The sequence below is a fragment of the Mustela putorius genome, unplaced genomic scaffold, assembly GCF_011764305.1.
Source record: "Mustela putorius furo isolate JIRA1106 unplaced genomic scaffold, ASM1176430v1.1 tig00003856_pilon_pilon_pilon, whole genome shotgun sequence".
In the NCBI taxonomy this organism is placed as follows: Eukaryota; Metazoa; Chordata; class Mammalia; order Carnivora; family Mustelidae; genus Mustela; species Mustela putorius.
The window spans coordinates 2,607,395-2,627,463 of NW_025422008.1; positions in this window are offsets into that span (position 1 = coordinate 2,607,395).

Genomic DNA, 20,069 nt, shown 5'->3' on the forward strand with positions numbered 1-20,069 from the left:
GATGTTCTGGTGAGGCCAGGAGTGGGAACCCTATCCACTCTGCTCTGACCCCCTTACCCTGACCCCACTCTGGATCACACCTGAGCATGTGTCCTGTCAGGCGAACAGGAAGAGCCAAGCCAAAGACAGCACCTATCTGGCTGCCCAAAGTTTCTCGCTTTGTCTGAAATCTCTGATAATATATGAAAGTTCTGATGGGAAGGGGACAATGAATTCCGGCTTCTCATTTTCTGAGTCACGGCCGCAAAGCCAAAGGGCAATTGGGAAAAAAACAGATTCGTGAACAGCCAGCGAGGGACCTTCAGGACTTTGAATCATGTTTGCTGGAGCCTCTGATGGGGATCAGACCCTGGATGAAGTTCTTCCAGGTGCATCATTGCCAAGTTCGCTCACCGACCCAGACCCAGGTGGTGCCCGATGTGCTCTGCCTGACCCTGCTCATCCTCGTGGTTCGAACTCAGTCACCTTTGTTTTCGAGGCCCAGATGGCTGTGTACCGAAGAGATCATTTGGAATAGGGCTCACCCTGGTTATTTGATACTGGTCTGGAAGGAGGAAGTTGTGCTAAAGGATTTCTGAAAGCTCTTGGAGCTGAACGGTATAATATTATTAAGTCTGAAGTCAAAACATTTGGAAGCATTAAAATGTTTATTTTTACAGGTCCCAGGAAACAGAAGGCAGGGCTCTACTGTCCCAGGAGGTCCCTTCCTCCCAAAGCCAGCTCACCTCTCCTGGACTGGGGACTCCAAGCAAGGCATAGGCCACCCCAAATTAGCTGACAACTAACCAACAAAGATCTCACTGATGGTAGCAAGAATGATGCTGAGTGAAATAAGTCAAGCAGAGAGAGTCAATTATCATATGGTTTCACTTATTTGTGGAGCATAACAAATAGCATGGAGGACATGGGGAGATAGAGAGGAGAAGGGAGTTGGGGGAAATTGGAAGGGGAGGTGAACCATGAGAGACTATGGACACTGAAAAACAATCTGAGGGTTTTGAAGGGAAGGGGGGTGGGAGATCGGGGAACCAGGTGGTGGGTATTAGAGAGGGCACGAATTGCATGGAGCACTGGTTGTGGTGCAAAAATAATGAATACCATTATGCTGAAAATAAATTTTTAAAAAATCAAAAAACAATAAATAAATATACAAGAGATACCTATTAGAAATCAGGTATTGTGCTTACTATGATGGGCAAAAAAAATAGACGTAGCTATTACTTCCTGTTGGTGAGTCAGATATTTAAAAAAAATGATGTTTAATTTATACGCACATCTTCTTGACAGTTCTCAAAAGGCATGAAGGCCCAGGGTAAACTCACACAGTGGCCCTTGGAGAGGGCACCCAGCCTCGCTCTTGGAGAACACAGGTGAGAGCCAATGAGGCGGGCTGGGCAGTCAGTTGTTTCTATAGGGCTCCTCTCCCTAAACTGTAACATTCAGGGGTGAACAGAGAGCCTCCACGTGTTCCTCCAGCTTTAAAACTCAATGAATGGTAAAAAGCAGGGTTCGCAGGGTCAAAAGAGCATCTTCAGGCTAACGTCACTATGACATGGGAAGCCGAGGTCCACAGCATCTTCATCTGAAATTCCGCTAGAGCTCCCATTTACCTAGTGCTCAGCCTGTGTCTGTTTTCCACTACTGTCAGGGTTCTAGGAGTTCATGCACTGCCCACCACTGACAGTAGGGGCATCTCTCTGTCCATCTCTCTGTCCCTTTACATAAGGAGGTCGGTTACAGGAGATTAGGGCCCACACTAACAACCCCATTGTAATGTGATTGCATCTGTAAGGACTCTAGTTCCAAATAAGGTCACGTTCTGTGGTACCAGAGATAAGGACAGCAGCGAGGTTTCTGGGGGAAATGCAGGTCAGCTCTTAACAGTCCACTCTCTGGCCCCCCAAATTAGTGTCCTTCCCATGTGCAAAATACCTTCACCCAATGCCCCCCAAAGCACTAATCATTCCAGAATCAACTCAAAATCTGAAATCTCATCTGTCCTCCTCCACTCAAAGACCCAGATCTCACCCAGACCATGGGACCTGAGGACTGCATCCAGAAGCCACAATCTCCTGGTAAAGCTGCCCATCAGGTCCTGACATCACCCTCATTAGTCCCAGCAGCCGAGGGCCTACAGTTCCCAGAGACAGTTTCTCAGAGGAAGTTTGAAGACCACCTCAGAGGACGTTCTTTGGGAGAGAATGAAGAGGGAAGGGGGTCAGAGCCTCCTGCCATTCCCAGGGCACCCAGAGAGTGAGGCCTTGGGTGCTTTCTAGTGACAGATTCAAGGCAATTCTTCGAATTTGGGGCTTCAGAGTTAACTTAGTTTTCATTTGTGATCATTATTCTTGTGTGGGGGCCATAGCTTTTCTTTTGACCTATGGCTGTTTTCACTCCTGGTTCTGAAGAAGCCCCTAAATCCTAACCCTGTTGAGGACTCTGAAAGCTCTCAGAGCAGCAGTGCTGGGGGACAGTGTGGACGCATGGTTTGGTTTCTCCTCTGGCCTAATTCTGTGGCAGCCCCACTCTGTCCTCCTCAGACTTCAGAGCAATAGCTGAACAAGTGGAGAAAGGACCAGGGGGTCAGGAAGGTGGCCACCGAAGAGTGACTTCTCTGGAGGGTGGCTGAGCTAGCGAGTGATTGTGTTAGTCCAGCTCTGCCTGCAGTCGGAATGGAGCTGAACAGGGGCCAGGGAAGGGGAGGAGGAGCAGAGAGCAGGGACAAAGGGACCAAAGAGGAGATTCAGACAAAGGGAAGTAATTGGGAGGAAAGAGAAGAAAATCTAGAAGACAGGCATGTAAGAAAGGAAAAGGGATGAAGTGGGCATTGGGAAAGGGCATCACCAGGGAAGGAGAGAGGGGAAGGGAAGAGGGAGGAGAGAGAGGAAAGGGGAAAGGGGAAGGGAGAAGGGAGGAGTCAGCACGCCAGGGCTCCCCCTGCATCTGAAGAAGAGGTGGCTGGTCCGGCTTGTCAAACAGGGTGCTCACTCCTTTGGTCCCAGTTTCTGCTCCCAGTGCTACTGGGCTTTGCAAGGAAGGCAGGCTGTCACCTGGGACCCACTGGAGCCCACTGGAGCCCACAGGATGGTGGTGGGAGAGGTAAGATGCCACCGGGTCCTGTCCTGAGCTGCTCCCAGCCGCCAGCCTCACCACATGGTGCAAGAGGGACCCCAGAACAAAGGAAGGACACAGGCCCGCATGTCTGCTGGTGGCCCTGGGCACTTAGCTCATCGCAGTGAACCACACCACCTCCTCCACCCAGGCTTTCAAAGCCTCTTTCTTCGTTCCTGGATTTCGTGTCTGTAGGAACATGAGCCAGATCTACCTCATCTCCGACAGACAATTCTGACTCACCCCCATGTCAGATTTTTATTAGTGGCTGTGATAGAGTAAGATAGCAATGCTCCAACAAACGGACTATTTCTTCCCACGTGACCTCAACAGTCTTATACATTTTCTTAGCGGAAATCTTGTCTCCTTCCATTAAGCTCATAACGTGGTCTAATAGTATACATGTGTCTTCGTTAGATGCGAAGCGATACAGAGGTCCTTTTTTTTTTTTTTTTTTTAATTTTGCAAGGTAAAGTCAGTGAACACATCTAACTTGACGAATACGTCTCTAAAATATCAACCCAGGCAAAGCTTTTTCTGCCTACAGTTTGAAGCCTACGTGGTGACATTTTTAAAAATGCTTTCAGTCCCTCAGTGAGGCTCTTAGAAGCTGGCCAGGGCTTACTATGTGCCAGGCACTGTGTCAGGTGTTGGAGCTAAACGGATGGAGAGCTTGGAGGCTGGCTGGGGAGGGACATCCGTGACACAACCACAGCTAGAAACGGAGGCCAGTGCTAGAAAAGAGAGCAGCTGCATGCATGGAGAGTGTGTACCATGGGGCTTGTGAGCTCACGAATAAGTGGGAGTAACTGGAGTGGGGAGACGGGGGAGAGGAGGAGGGTCTTCCCATCAATGGGAATCACCTGTGCTTGGAGGCAGGCACCATGAGGGGTCTCCAAAGGAAGAGGGAGGCAGCGTGGTTGAAGGGCAGAGAACGGGGCAGAACAGGCATCAGTCGGTTGGTGGGGTAGGAAGAGACGGATGGGAGGATTATGGATGCCTTTGGAGGACTGAGAATTTGTTAGAAGATCAGTGCAGATTTCTATGGAGACAAATGCCAGGAACTGATAGGTCTTTGAAAGGTCACTATGGCTGCCTTTTGGCAAAGGGGTTGGTAAAAGGCACGAGCAGGTGTGAACACACCAGGTGGGAGCTGAGTGCAGGAAATCAGGTGAGGGAGCATGGGAGCTTGGCCGGGGGGGTCTATAAGGGAAAATAGCCTTTAAGGAGTTCCACAAATTGGCACCAGCTGTGGCTTCATTACAGCGCTGGAAGGGGTAGGTGGGTGTGTCCTGGAGGTTACAGAAATTACATGAGAAAGGGAAGTTATTTTAGATCTTTTTTTTTTCAACTAGAGTAACTCTCACCTTATTGATAGAATTCCAGAGTGGGAACGGATGGACATGAGGACATCTTTGAAATGTCTGAATATGTTCTTCGACATCTTTGCAAGTGACGAGGAGACCTTGACCTTAGGAGGCCTTCAGCCCTCTTTGTAGCCAAAAAGATGATTTCACCTACAGATTTGGGTTCTCCCTTTTAAAGTCAAGGGGACAGTCCTTCCAAAGGACACCTCCTATCATTTTACCCTCTCATCATACCTCACGTGCTGGGATACCCAAGACCCTCTGTTCCAGGCTGTGAGTATCCACTTTGGCCGGGCTGTTCTTGCCAAGAACACCACCACAGGAAATCTAGAGCCTGTAGTGCTATTAATAACATCATTTAAGACTGTATTTGCTGCCCTCATGGCCTCTTCCCACCATGACTCACTGAAGCTTTTTACACGTTGTATCCATTAAGCTATAGTTCCCAAAGCTCATCTTCTCTAGTGCCATTAATTTTTAGGAGACCAGGCAAACCTTAAGCTTGTCCCCCTTAATTGGATCCCTGTGCCCCCACAATCTCTTTGAATGCCTTTCACCTTGATCCTTGAATAAGATCTGAGACCACTGCTGGTACCTAACACTTCTTGGCACCTTGTCTGTTAGGTTCTTGGAAGAGGAGGTGGCTATGGGGGTGAGTGGGGATGGGAGTGGGAGGATTTCTCCCTTCACTTCCCTTTTTGCTTTTTCAAATAATGGGTTTTGAGGGGGAGGGAAAGGTTAACCAGACAATTAATTTCCCTCTCCCATTGATAAAATGTTTACCACTCCCCACTGGAAGAATTTAGATCTTCCTTTTGAATCTCCAGGAAAATCTCCAAAACCCAGCCCACCACCATGTGAACACAGCCATCTTCTGATTCACCTCCAGATTGTCTCCTCCTAACTGCTCAAGCCACAGGTTAAGGGCGAAATGTTCAATGCCCAAGCAATTAAGTGGGGAACACGTTTATCTAAGCAATTGCATGCAGCTCTGTATCTGTGTACAGGGGGTCTCTCCCAAGCCTTTCCAACCTCAGCGAAACAAGAAAAAGCCCCAGCGATCTGGGGTATATATCATTCATTCATTCCTGTGTTCAACACTCATGGCGGATCCCCACCAAGACAGTGGGAGAGCAAGGACGGGAGAAATCCTGGAAGCTGAAGTCTGAGGAGGGTTTCAAATTCAAGTCAGAGATGAAAGAAACATCTGGACTCTGTCCTCAGTCTGAGGAGGATTTCAAATTCAAGTCAGAGATGAAAGAAACATCTGGACACAGTATTCTGAACTGAGGCTAGAACCAGAGACCATTCTAATGAAAGGCCTCTACAGGTGGGCTCTCACAGGTGGGCTCCGACTCGGTTTCGTGTATATTCGTTCATGAAATAGCTCTGCGGGTCAACATGCGGAACAAAACCATTTAATAAAAGTGAAAATGAGGAGAGGAAAGGGACGTGAGAAGGCATGTGAGTGGGGAGAGAGGAAGAGCCAGGGAAAAAAAACCGAGAATCCCTCCCTGTGCTCCTTGCTGCTGCCAGGGAGGTCTGAGGGACGAGTTTCCACGTGGGATCCCAAGTCCAGAACAAAAGCGGCGGGGACAGGTGCGGGACGAGGGAAGGGGGTCCTCGACACGCGCGCGTGGGGGTGCCAAACGATGGGGGCGCCAAACGATGGGGGCTAGCGCGCCCGCTGGCGGGGGGCATCGCGCGCCGCCGTCCCAGGCCCGACCCCCTGCGGACCCGGGTGTGGCGCGGCGTCCGGGGTGGTCCCGGTGCCCTGGGGGTCGCGGGAGGCTGGGCCGCGACACCCCCGCGAGCTCGCGACCCGCGATTCTCGCTCCATGTGAGGGCGCGGCGCGGTGTCACTTAACCTGCGCGCAGAGGGTGGTCCGGAGAAGCCATGGGGCGGGGAGGGGCAGCCGGCCGCTGGAGCGGGCCGGCGCGGCCTCGGGTGCTGGGCTGGAGAGCAGGAGCGCACAGGCAGCGAGTCCCGCCGGTCCTGCAGTCCCGACTGGGCCGCAGCACAGCACCGCGGCGCTGCGCGCCCCTCCTGCGCCAGCCCCTCCACCTCCTCCCAGACTCTCCGCCGGGTCCTCCGCGAACCCACTTCCAGCTTAGGCAATTTGCAAAGCCCCTTCTCCGCGCCACCCCCGCCCCCTCCCTCCTGAGGCGCGGACCCCGGCGGGGGCTCAGGGCGAAGCCCGGGGGGGCTGCGAGCGTGGCCAGCGCCGGCGCTGGGTGGCCTCCTAGCCTGGCTCCCCAAGCGGGTGTCCGCGTGCGGCCTGGCTGCGAAAAGATCATCAGCCTAAACCCCGGCTGCACTCTCGGGTCACTTCGCTGGCTTCCTGATTGCGTGGGAAGCCGGAACCAGCTTCCCCAGCACAGGCCTGGGCTGAGATGCCTGCCCGCGATCTGTTTGAGCAGTCTCCTCGTCTCCAGGCAGGGTCCGCCATTGCATGATGGCACGCGTGAATAACTTCGACCTGGATGTTTGGGTTTTTTGTTTGTTTTCTGGTCATTGGTTATTACATGACCTCCAGGGTAGGTGCTCCACAAAGGGAGTGAAAAGAGGACGCCTGATATATACGCATATGGCCATTCTAGAAAAATAGCTTGGGGTTCTCTCGGAAAGGAGGCATTGGTCCTTGCACTACGGTTTAATTGAAAAGGGATTATGCACCAAGTTACTTAAGTGAGCATAGGTTGAAATCGTTTACCGAGAATAAATATTTAAAATAGTTATATTCTAACTAAATCTATCATCAATCATAAATCTATTACACGAAGGTTACAGACAATTTAAATGCAATAGCACTCTCTTCAGGGTTTTAAATAATCCGTGTCTGTCTTGGCACATGAGAATGCAAAGATAGGAAATGGTTTGTAAAAGATCATATAATAGCTTTTACTATACGGCACCAGCAATTTATCATAAAGGAGTGGCCTCCAGCTAAAAACTCAGCTTTGAAAAATGCAGAAAAGCAGCAAACGTCTACATACCCTCTTGGTGACCAGAGGCGTGCTTTGTGCCCCTCATCATCTCTTTCATGGTTCTGAGGCCCATTGCGCTCAGTAGTTTAGTGTCTTATTCTCTGGAATAGGCCATTGAAGAAATACCAGGCCCAGAGAAGAAGGTCGCTGTGTGTCTGAAGAAAGTACAACCTTTTAGATGAAGCTTTCTGGGTAATTTGTTAGTGGGAGGATACAGTTCTCTTTGGTCTGCTTCTGATAGGAAGGGAAATTTTTTTTTTAAGATTTTATTTATTTATTTGACAGACAGAGATCACAAGTAGGCAGAGAGCAGGCAGAGAGAGAGGTGGAAGCAGGCTCCCCGCTGAGCAGAGAGCCGGACATGGGGCTCAATCCCAGGACCCTAGGATCATGAACTGAGCCGAACGCAGAGGCTTTAACTCACTGAGGCACTGGGGTGCCCCAGGACGGGAAAATTTTTAAAGAGTATTTTCTCTTTGAATCTATTTTGAGGTTTGGTTTGTGGTTCTTTCTGACTTCTCATGAAGATGGAATTATTTCTGAGGTTGGTTGTCAGGAACCGCATATCAAATCGAGCTATCTTATTAGCAAATAAATAAATAAATAAAAGCTCAAATGTTGGTATAAAGCTATTATGCTTTTCAAAACCCCGAACTATAATTCATGTATCGTGGTCATTCTTTATCATATCAAACAGGAGAGAGGTGGCAGAATCGCACTTTCAGGTTAATTTTTTTACAAGGAAGATTGACTTATGAACCTACTTTGTTATTCCCTTTCATTCAATTTCCCTGTACCTCCTTTTCTATGAATTGTAACGGTAACCCATCATGATTTTTATTGTTGCCATGTGCTTTGTGAATCATAAAGTGTACGCTATAAATGGAAGTGCTTTTCTTTTTTTGCAGTTAACGAAAAACTAATTTTTTAAAATTTATTTTTTATTTATTTTCAGCATAACAGTATTCATTCTTTTTGCACCACACCCAGTGCTCCATGCAAGCAGTGCCCTCTATAATACCCACCACCTGGTACCCCAACCTCCCAACCCCCCACCCCTTCAAAACCCTCAGATTGTTTTTCAGAGTCCATAGTCTCTCATGGTTTACCTCCCATTCCAATTTCCCCCACCTCCCTTCTCCTCTCTAACTCCCCATGTCCACGAAAAACTAATTTAAAAACATTCATCCACCAGAGTACCCAAAGGGCTCCCATATAAACTATCTGTCTTTACATTATGTCATTCTGCTTTCGCTTCTATTGCTGTCCAAACAAACAATGTTTTAAAACATTCTTTAAAATGGGCCTTTTTAACAAGATTTTTACAAAAGACTTTATTTATTCATCTGTCAGAGAGATAGCACAAGCAGAGGGAGAGGCAGGCAGAGTGGGAAGCAGGCTCCTGGTAAGCACGAAGCCTGATGGGGGACTCGATCCCAGGATGCTGGGATTATGACCTGAGCTGGAGGTAGACAATTAACCAACTGAGCCATCCATGTGTCCCTGAAATGGGCATTTTTGACATTTCCTGATAGCACCTACGCACTCATGAATCTCAGACTCATGATATATGGGGCTAGTGGACTTGACAATCATGGAGTCAAGCATGCTGGATTTGACTCACGGGCCTGTCACTGTGAATTTGGGTGGCTTACTAAACTTGCTACATACAAAACCAAGCATGTAAGCATTTGCAGGATTGTGACAGTTCAGTGGTATAATGTATACATAAAAATACCTAAACCGGTGTCTCTCACAAAGTAGGTACAAATATACCAGCTCCCTTCCTGCCTTCATTCTGTCCTTGGAATTCCGTCCCTTGGGAGAAGTTCCTACTGCCTTTGTTACAAGGAATGAACGATATTTACTACACTGTTGGTGCATAGCATGGATCAATACATTGAGTGATAGTATTAACATACTTCTTGAACAGCCCATTGCCCCCCAAGCACCAAATAAAATGTCATGCTCTGGGGAAACCAAAGTGAGAGGTCCCCAACTTTCAGGACTTATGGACAGGAGAGAGATGCAAATACTGTGTCAGTGTAGAACCAGGGTAACTAATGTTTAAACCAGGAAGAGAGTGTGTGTGGAAGAAAGGCACTGATGATGTATAAAGCCATTTGGCTGGGTGGTGACTACCCTCAGACTGACAATTTGCCACGAAAGCTTCCAGGCAAATTTGAGATCTTTATTAGTGACAATATGGCCATAGCCTTAGGGGGGAAAAAAAAACCAAAAACCAAAAAACCAAAACACACATACACACAAACTGTTGGTCTTGTGCCTTTTCACAAATAATGACAGCTATCAGAAATTTTATCTTTAAATGGGGAAAACAGCAACTGAAAATGTATTTCATTTGATTCATCACAGAATGTGGTGTTTTTGTCCATTTCACACCATTTTTGTTAAGTTTTATTTAAATTAATGCAATCTGAGATAAAATGTTAATATTCCTGAGGGTATGGACATTGTATACAAATGAACCCAGCTAAGTGGGCTCCTGGACAGGGTCTGAACTATTTATAAAAGTAGCTGGAGCTAAGTGGTTTGTTCCAGAACAAGACAATGCCTTCCCTCCGTTGCACTTGCCTTCTACAGCCTAAGTGGGAGTTAATACGTTCACTTGTCTCCTTAAATTTTGTCCAGAGTATGTTAAAGCAGTCATAGGGGACCTGGGTGATTTTGCCGTCTGCCTTCTCATAACAATGCCCCAGTTTTCTCCTGGAGAATCAACGTTCCCACTTTCAGTCCATGCAGTTAGGCGGCGGCAACTTCACCCTGGCTCCTGACTCTAGCAGTTGGCATGTCACCCACTAATGGCCTTTGAGAACATCACTGAGTGAGCCATGAGTTTAGTAGATGCACGAGACCTTGGCTGGGTTGGGGAGGAGGTGGGTCTCTGAATAACTAGCCCGAGATCCACTTGTGTGTGGTGGAACAAATGAGCAGAGTGATGTGTTGGCCAGGGTGCCCATCCTAGAGAGCCCTGAATGCCAGACAAAAGCATTTGAGACTATTTTTTTCAGGCAACAGGAATCCAGGAAGCTAGTTTTGAAAAGCAGCACATGAGAATTGGTGTTTTTGGAGGATTAGTCGGGCATCTGTGTGTAGGATAGGGTGGAGGGAGGAGAGAACACAATCCCTGAGTGTGTTTAATCTTTATGATGCACTGTAATTTATTATGAAGTTGGATTTGCATCCTTATCCAAACGTGAGGGAAACTCCTGTCCAAAACTGTAAATGTTGATTGGTTGCTTTTTTTTTTTTTTTAAGATTGTATTTATTTATATGACAGAGAGAGAGATCACAAGCAGGCAGAGAGGCAGGCAGAAAGAGAGAGAGAGAAGCAGGCTCCCGGCTGAGCAGACAGACTGATGCAGGGCTCGATCCCAGGACCCTGAGATCATGACCTGAGCCAAAGGCAGAGGCTTAATCCACTGAGCCACCCTGGTGCCCCTGGTTGCCTTTTTAAGCATTCCTTGTCTCACAAGAAGTGATTACAAATTTGCAGATGTGCATTAAAATGATGTATTCCAAAATGTTAACAGGGAAATTTAAAAACTTATTAAGTAAAATATTATCATTTTTGTTGATTTGAAGCCTATTTGACAAGGGACATAACATTCTGGTGCATATATGTAAGCATGAATAATTGTTTTTTAAAAAAATCTTTATTTATTTATTTTACAGAGATCACAAGTAGGCAGGGACAGGCAGAAAGTGGGAGGGGGAAGCAGGTTCCCCGCTGAGCAGAGAACATGATGTGGGGCTTGATCCCAGGACCCTGAGGTCATGACCTGAGCTAAAGGCAGAGACTTAACCCGAAGAGCCACCCAGGTGCCCCTAAACATGAATAATTCTTAAAGGTTCCTCTACTCACTTATATAGAAGCCCTTTTCCAAACAGAAGATTAAATCTCTCTTGGCTACTCCTATCAGCTTATTTTGAATTATTTTCCATCCAGAAGCATGAACTAGAAAACCACAGTTTTTACAGAGTGTTTGGTTTTCCACCAAGAGAATCACATAATTTGTGGTGATTCAGTGTGGTGTGTTGCTAAAAGCATTTCCAATGCTGTGGATACAAGAGGGCAGTGCAGAGAGGTAAGGAAACAGGAGAAAAGGTATGGCTCTCTAATGAGCACTTTATTCTAGAATTTTCCTCCAGCCTTGGGAGCTCACCCTCACACGTGTGTGCTGGTGCCTTGATCTCATGGGCCACAGTGCTCAGCATCTTCCAGCTGCTTTTTTAGTGAATACATATGTAACAATTGATTTCTTGCCCCGGACTTTGAGAGAAAAATCGGTTCAGAGGGATGGACTTTATATATATGTGTATATATATATATATATATATATATATATATATAAAATATTTTATTTATTTATTTGACATACAGAGATCACAAGTACGCAGAGAGGCAGGCAGAGAGAGAGGGAGAAGCAGGTTCCCCCCTGAGCAGAGAGGCTCCGATGCAGGGCTTGATCCCAGAACCCTGGGATCATGACCTGAGTCGAAGGCCTAGACCCACTGAGCCACCCAGGTGCCCCTGAACTTGCTATATTAAAACCTGAACCCCAACTATCTAAAGTCAGCCAGAGGAGATTTTGTTGTTTCTGCTGTTAGAAGAGAATAGAGAAAACCCGGTGTTATCAGTGACAAGCTAAAGCTTGTATGGTAAGCACCCCACAGTTTAGTTTCCTGCGTTGTGTACCCCCAGAATGTGGAACACAGGCTCAGGTTGCTGACTTGGATATCTACAAGGTCATCCATCATTAAATAAGTTATTTTAACAACTTGTCGTTTAGAATTTATTCTGAGCTTAGACAATAAGGCTTAGATCCAAGTGAGTCAACTGAGAAACTATTAGAACATAAGTGAGCTCATTTTGGAGGAGAGAGAAAGCTCAACAAATGGAACCCCAACAGCTTTCTTATAGACCAGCAATAACCAAGGGGGGAGGGGAAACAATCCCATTTACAGTAGCAAATAAAGGGGCTCCTGGGTGGCTCAGTGGGTTAGGCCTCTGTCTTCGGCTCAGGTCATGGTCTCAGGGTCATGGTCTCAGGGTCCTGGGATTGAGTCCTGCATCAGGCTCTCTGCTCAGCGGGGAGCCTGCTTCTCCCTCTCCCTCTTTCTCTGCCTATTTGTGATTTCTCTCTGCATTAAATAAATAAAATTTATTTAAAAAATTTTATAGTAGCAAATAAAGCTATAAATTTACTGGAGATAAATTCAATAACATTGTTTAAAAATTGCAACAACTGAATTGCCTGGGTGGTGCAGTTGGTAAGCGCCTGACTCTTAGTTTTTGGCACCAGTCATGATCTTGGGATCATGAGATTGACCCCCACAAAGGGCTCTGTGCTCAGCAGGAGTCTGCTTGGGACTCTTTCTCCCTCTGCCTCTGCATTTAAAATAATAAGTAAATCTTAAAAAAAAAAATTGCATGAACTACAGAGCTTTCCTGAAAGCCATTAAAAGGAAATCTGACTAAAGAGAAAGCTATACCAGGTTAATAGGCTAGAAGCATCAATACTGAGGCCCCAGGATGGCTCAGTATATTAGTCATCTGCCTTTGGCTCAGGTCATGATCCCAGTGCCCTGGGATCTAGCCCGGGAGCAGGCACCTGGCTCAGTCTGCTTCTCCCTCTCCCTCTTACCCCCAACCCCCAGCTCATGCTCTCTCTCTCTCAAACAAATAAATAAAAATCTTAAAAAAAAGAGGCTTCAATATTATAAAGACACTCATGATTCCCTAATGAATCTATAGAGTTAATAAAACACAATCAAGCTAATAAGATTTTCTTAGAACATGAAACTGTTTGCAAATGTATATGAGAAAATGAATAACAGAATTTTGAGGAAGAATAACAAAAAGGGGGGATTTGCCCTACAAGATAGCAAGATATTATAAAGCAACATTAATTAAAACAGTTGTTGTAAATAAAAGATTAATGGGAGCAGAAAAAATTTCAAGCACAGACTCTTGTATCTTTTGGGAATTTGCTGTATGACAGATATTTAAATGGTGAGGGGCACCTGGGTGGTTCAGCTGGTTAAGGGACCAACTCTTGGTTTCTCCTCAGGTCATGACCTCATGGATCTGTGTGGTAAGCCCCACCTCAGGCTCTGTGCTCAGCAAGGATTCTGCCTGGGTTTCTCTCTTTCTGCTCCTTGTCCCACTCACATGCATGCAGGTGCACGCTCTCTCTCTCTCAAATAAATAAATCTTTTTTTTTTTTTAAGTGGTGAGAAGATGGATAGTCCAAAAATAGCATTGGAATATTTGGATTGAGATGAACAATGCAATTTATATCCCTACCTCACCTCATACACAAAAGTAAGTTTCAAACAGATTAAATATCTAACTGTAAAGCATTTAATTTTAAAATTAATAAGAAAGACTAAAATTACTAAGAAGGAGAGAATGTCTTAATAACCTCAGGAGCAGATACAGCTTTCTTTTTTAAAAAAATATTTATTTATTTATTTATTTGAGAGAGAGAAATAAGGGTGGGTGGGGAGAGGGAGAGAGAATCTTAACCAGACTCTGTACTAAGTGTTGAGCCCAACGTGGGGCTGGATATCTTGATCCTGAGACAAAACCAAGAGTCAGTTGCTTAACTGACTGAGCCACCCTGGTGCCCCAGAATGGCTTTCTTAAGGCCAAAAAATAAGCAGACATAAAGTCCAACTGAATATAAATTCAAATTCTGCACCAGAAAACAATTAAAAATTATAAAATGGGGATGTTTCTAGGAAAAAGTTTCTATGGCTGGGGTTGAAGAGGTTGCTGCCTGTTTTCTCTTCAAGGATTTTGATGGATTCCTGTCTCACACTGAGGTCTTTCATCCATTAACTGAGGGGTTTCTGGGGAGCTGGGAGGGGAGAGACAGGGTGGCTGGGTTATGGATACTGGGTAGGGTAGGTGCTGTGGTGAGTGATGTGAATCATATAAGACTAAGGATTCACAGACCTGTACCCCTGAAACAAATAATACATTACATGTTAATGAAAAAGAAAACAAAAACAAAAACAAAACATTTTAAAAAATTTATACAATAAGGGCAAACTTAGAGAAATTTACTATGTAATATTCTATTTTATAACTAAGTAAAATATAAAATAAATTTAAGTATAAAATATATTTCTTTTCTAAAAATTTTTTAAAAGATTTTATTTATTTATTTGACACAGAGAGAGAGAGAGAGAGAGTTCGCAAGCAGGCAGACAGGCAAGCAGAGAGAGAGCGGGGGGAGCAGCCTCCCTGCTGAGCAGAGAGCCCAATGCGGGGCTGGATCCCAGGAACCTGAGATCATGACCTGGGCCAAAGGCAGAGGCTTAACCCACTGAACCACCCAGGTTCCCCTAAAATATTTATATTTCTAATTATAAAATAGAATAGTATATAATATATATTTATGCATATAAAATAAAAGGCGAGGATCAAAAGATTTCAGCATTCATTTAAACAAATTAAAGTATGTTAAAAAATAATATAAGGTTAGATAAAAACTAAGTAGAAAATTCCTAGGAGAAACCAAATTGACCAATAAAAATATGATAAGGTGCTCAACCTTGTAAAAATAAGAGAAATACTGGGGCACCTGAGTGGCTCAGTGGATTAAAACCTCTCCCTTTGGCTCAGGTCATGTTCCCAGGGTCCTGGAATTGAGCCCCACATCGGGCTCTCTGCTCAGCGGGGAGCCTCGTTCCCTTCCTCTCTCTGCCTGCCTTTCTGCCTACTTGTGATCTCTGTCAAATAAATAAATAAAATCTTTAAAAATAAATAAATAAATAAATAAATAAGATCATTTAAAAAAGTAAGAGAAATACAAATTAAAGTATTAGTGAGCTAGCAGACTGGCAAAACGTTAAAAGCTTGCCAATACCAAATATGGGCAAAATTGCAAAGAAACAGGTCTTCTAGTGTGGGAATGTAAAGTGATAATGGTCACATTGGAGAACATTGGCCTAAAATTGCTAAATTTGCTAAAATTGACCCAAGATATCCATTACATGTGATACAAGGAGGAACGCATAAGAATGTTGTTTGCAGCATTGTTTGTAACAGCAAGTATTAGAAACAACGTACATGGTAACCAATAGGAGGATGAATAAATATATAATATAATCATGCAAGATAGTATTTTACAGAAGTTATCAAAAATAAGCTAAAAATTTTATAAATGAAAAAAACAAGTTGTACAGTGATATGAGGGGTAGACACAAGCCAATCTATATTCTCTATAACTACATGTACGATTTTTTAAAAAAATGGATGTATGTCAACTTTCCCTTATGACCAAGGTATAGTAACAGGAAGCAGATTTACCCTTTTACCTGAAATAAGAACAAAAACCCCAAGTAAAATATATGAAACAAGAGTTTTTAAGGCACTACACAATAGAAAAAAAAATGTCAATGATTTCTAAGAGCCAGGATATAAGCAAGATGATTCTTATAATTGTCCCAGCTTACTGTCTTAAGGGAATTTCCCAGTTGCAGTGCAGAGAATGGGAATGCAGACAAATCCCTATGACACCCTAATGTGAAGAGATGAAGCTAGAAGTCACAGGACAGAATGCTACAGAGACTTCACAGAAAGTTCCTCAGAGATCCATGGAATGTCCCTCTTGACTACTCAGCATAACATTTACTGATGGAGGCATTCATGTTGGAAATGACCCAGAGTTGGAGAAAGGATGATTAGAGGACGATGTCAGACAGTTAGAGGGGACAATGAGTGGTGCTCACTCAGAGCCATGAATAGTGCTTAGTCCTACCAACAGGACTAGAAAAACCTTCTATTTCATAGGAATTTGGCAGAATTCACACAAGAGTCTTGCCTCAGTAGTAGAGAAGAATTAGGAGAATAATTATCCCTGGACTGATGGAGCGCTGCCCCATTTCCACCCAACAAATCTTAAAAGCAAGACCCAAAAGGATCAAACTCTTTTCAAGTAACTTAGCTGCATCCTGAAAAACTCAATAAAGACAAATATAAAATATAGAAATACAAAAATATCCAATACCCAACAAGGGACATGCACAGACTATGACATAAACATGAACGTAATAATTGATTTTGTTTATCCATTTTACACAATTAACTGGTGGTTAGCATATTTAAAATAGATATGAGACTTTTCCTATCTGAGATTATATACCAACCATTCCTTTGTGTCACACTGTTTTGATCTCTTTTAAAAGGCAAATAGTTTCATGCTATTGTCAATTATTTTTATCCAATCAGGTTTTCTTTGGGGGGACTGGGGAGCATTAGGAAGAGAGGAAATAATGAAGAGGAACAAGGAAGTGCACTGAGAGGGAAGGCAGAGGGCACCAAAGGCAAACACAAGTACAGAGTACCTGTGCATGAGCCATCTCAAACCAACATCTGTTCCAGCAGTTTCAGGGGAAGAAACGTGTAATTTTTTTTTTTTAATTGAAAAGCCAATTTTATTTCTATGATAGACAAAACATTATACATAACAGGATAATATAAGGCAAAAGCTGCCTTTTGAGAGTTTTGGTGACATTTATGTGTCTGAAACGTGTACTTTTCTATCACTAAGTTACAGTTGACACAATTAGCATGGAGAAAAATTTAATTCAGTTGAAACAGAAGGGGAAGCTTAAGGTGCACATTGTAGAATATAATTTCTCATAGATTAACAGAATTTAATTGACCTTCCTTTTGTGATTATTAAGAACTCACATTTTAGAAATGCATATCACCAGCATTTCCATACAAACTTTCTCAGTTTCAGGACTCCTTACTCCTTCCTCTTCTTCTTTTTTTTTTTTTTAAGGATTTTATTTATTTATTTGACAGACAGAACACAACTAGGCAGAGAGACAAGCAAAAGGAGAGAAAGGCTCACCGCTGAGCAGAGAGTCTGACTTGCAGCTCAATCCCAGGACCCTGGGATCATGGCCTGATCCGAAGGCAGCGGCTTAACTGACTGAGCCGCCCAGGAGCCCCAAGGTCTCCTTACTATTCAGTTGAGAGAATGGGGTGTCACTTAACTTGTTTCAACAGGCAACTCCTTATGATACTCAGACATTTTCCACTTCAATCAGTGCAAAGACTTGGAAGTGTTGAAAGAGGACTACTAATCCTCATGTGTCTCCTCCCCCAACCTCCTTTCCCAACCAAAAGATCCAATCAGTCATGAATATTATAGTCATTTTCTTAATCGATTTTGGGATTAGTGGTTTATAGATGTGACCTTGGATATAAAAAGAAAACAATCCAAAGAAGAATAATTTCAAGTGCATGAAGATAATCATTTCAGCTGAAGTATAACTAAGAAATAAAGGAAGAGTAGATGCACCTTCGAGTTCAATAATAGAGTGGCTGAATTATGATACCTTAATGATGATCACAAAAGTATACTGATACAACATTAAAATCATTATTTTGCTTTCAAATACTTAAAGCTTTATAATGGCCAGCATGGAGGCTGAAAGTCATCCCCACTCCTCCCTGACAACAAGTAAAAAGCTCAACAAACCGGAAAGTCAACAGCCCTCCTTAGATCTATCAGGGAAGTGGGGTCACAGGGCAAAGCACTGCCTTCAAACATTGGAGAAATCAACAGGCCCGTATAGAAGATTACAATCTACCAGAACAGAAAGCCACACACAGAAACCTTCACTAGAATTCGTAGGAAGGCAGGAAAACCTGGACTGTAATTGTTCAGTTGCTGAAGGCTCAGTGTGGATTTCTGAGAAATAAAAACTCCAGGGGGGGGGGGGGGGATGGGGAACCACACATTTTTAGGAATTTTACCTCATGAGTTTGACCAGGTTCTCACAGTGACTATCAGTAGCAAGAAGTGAATTCGAATCATTTTGAAATACTCAGAGCATTCTGTTATTAAAAACGCTTCCCTCTCAGAGGAACTATTCTACCAGAGTCTAAACTACTGGTTTTTTATCACAGCCTAACCAACCCAGAGGAAGGAAATGTCCAACCTCAGCTGGCTCTCACCTTCCACATGGGGGAAAAGAAAGACCCAAGTCCAACCTACTCTAGCAATTTTGTCTCATCTAGGGGCAAAAGTGGACTGAGAAGCATTTGTGAGGTTTACAGTCCAGAGACACAGACTCACCAGAAGACTGAAACCAAATAATAGGACTGCAGAATGCTTCCTCACCCCAACACTCACCACCACATTACTAAAGGCTGGCGTATGAGAGGCCTATGTGCCACAGTTCCTTTTACCTGGTACATCATGTCTGGCTATCAAGAAAAAGTTACAAGGCATACTAAAAAGGCAACACAATTTGAAGAAACAGCAATGGCAAGGTTGTTGGAATTATCAACCAGAGAACTGAAAACTTTGATCAATATGGCATGGGCTCTAATGGATACAGTAGACATCAGGCAAGAGTGGATTGACAACTTAAGTAGAAAGAAGTAAATTCTCAAAAGAAAAATTTTTTAAATGCTAGGGGAAAAAAATCACTGTAGCAGAAATAAAGAATGCCTCTGATGGGCTCATCAGCATATGGGATATGGATGAGGAGAAAAATTCAGAGCTTCAGGATAAGACAGTAGAAAATTCCAAAATGGAAGAAAAAATGTAAAGAAGATAGAAAAAAGAAACTAGAACAAAATATTCTGGAAGTGAGATGTAGCTACAAATATTTTAACATACATGTAATGGGAATATCAGAAGAAGAGGGAAAGAAAAAAAAATAAATATTTGAAGTGATAATGATTGAGAATTTTCCTAAATTAGTATAAGAGACCAAACCACAGATCCAGGACTCTCAGAGAACACCAAGCAGGATAAATGACAAAAACCAAAACCAAGCAAGACAAACAAAACTATACTAAAGCATAATATATTCAAACTTCAGAAAAGCAATGATAAAGGAACAATAAGCCAGAGAATAAAAACACCTTACTATAGAGGAATAAAGGTAAGAATTACATCCAACTTCTGCTCAAGAACCAGGCAAACGAGAAGACAGTGAATTGAAATATTTAGTGTTGAGAGGGGAAAAAAATGCCAACCTAGAATTCTGCACCCTGAAAACTTAACCTCCGAAAGTGAAAGAAAAGTAAATATTTTCTCAATTTGACAAAAATTGAGGGAATTAATTGCCAGTGGACCTGCCTTACAAGAAATGTTAAAATAAGTTCTTTAGAAGGAAAAAATAGAGGTAAAAAACTCAGACCTCCATAAAGAAAGGAAGACCATCAGGGAAGCAATACATCAAGCTAAAATAAAAGCTTTTATTTTTATTACTTTTAGTTGATCTAACAATAATTTGTTCAAAATAATAATAGCAACAATGTACTTAATTATGTGTGTTTATATACATATATATGTATAGTATGCTTATTGTATAAGTGAAATGAGCAATGATGCCAGGGATATACGGGCAGAATTAGGATTACTTATGTTATTATAAGGTACTTGCACTACTTGCACTATTTGAAAATGGCTTGTATTATTATATTGCACAAGTCTAGGACAGCCACTAAAAAAGTTTTTTTTAAAGTAATATAACTGATATGCTACAAAAGAAAATAAAATGGAATCCCATAAAATGCTCAATTGAAACTACAAAAGG